Here is a 1183-nt window from a genome sequence, read left to right on the forward strand (position 1 = left end):
AACAGATGAATGGATAAAGAAGATGTGGTATATAAATACAATGGAATATTATGCAGCCATCAAAAGGAATGAAATCCTGCCATTTGCAATGACATGGATGGAACTGGAGGGTATTATGCTGAGTGAAATAAGTCAATCAGAGAAAAGACATGTATCATATGATCTCACTGATATCAGGAATTCTTAATCTCAGGAAACAAACTGAGGATTGCTGGAGTGGTGGGGTGGCTGGGTGATAAACATTGGGGAGGGTATGTGCTATGGTGCGCGCAGTGAATTGTGTAAGACTGTTGAATCACAGACCTGTACCTCTGAAACAAATAATACATTATATGTTAAAAAAAAGAAGATAGTAGGAAGGGAAAAATGAAGGGGGGGAATCGGAGTGGGGAGACAAACCATGAGAGACTATGGACTCTGAGAAACAAACTGAGGGTTCTAGAGGGGAGGGGGGTGGGGGGATGGGTTAGCCTGGTGATGGGTATTAAAGAGGGCATGTATTGAATGGAGCACTGGGTGTTATACACAAACAATGAATCATGGAACACTACATCAAAAACTAATAATGTAATGTATGGTGATTAACATAACAAAATAAAAAATGAATAATAAAAAAAAAAAGTTGAAAAGATTTTTTGGAGCCGACATAAAGAGAAACAAAACAAAAAGGATACAAAGCAAAATCAGCAAATAATAAGGCACATAAGGTAAAATCTGCAGGAAACCAGCTTCTAAGAGTCTCTCTCAGTGAAGTCACACAGTGAGTTAATCCCTCCAGCAATGAGTTTGACAAATGTGTGAAGTGTTGTCTACCAGGGAAGCTCATTAGAAACTCAGTGCCCTGGGTTTTTAATTGGAGAATGGTCACATGGTACCTTCCTCCTAGGGGTATCAAAATTTCATACTCCCTGATGGAAAGTAGGTGTGCAGCAGGAACAATGTTGTTTGTACAGATCATGTATAATAAGCCACTCTTGTCATTTATGGACACTTTATATCAATATAGGGAACTGTTTTAGACTTAAGTTCCCACACTCTAACCAAGGGCAGACCTTGCAAGCAGTCCTTTCTAAAGATAGCAGGCTCAGGCCTGCTTGTTAACTCTTTTCTGCATACCTTCTAAATTGGTTGGACAGAAGGTTATATGTGCCTTTAAAGGAAAATGAATTTGACAGTAGACTTA

This window comes from Leptonychotes weddellii, chromosome 2, assembly GCF_054177405.1.
Source record: "Leptonychotes weddellii isolate Sample4059 chromosome 2, ASM5417740v2, whole genome shotgun sequence".
Taxonomy (NCBI): Eukaryota; Metazoa; Chordata; class Mammalia; order Carnivora; family Phocidae; genus Leptonychotes; species Leptonychotes weddellii.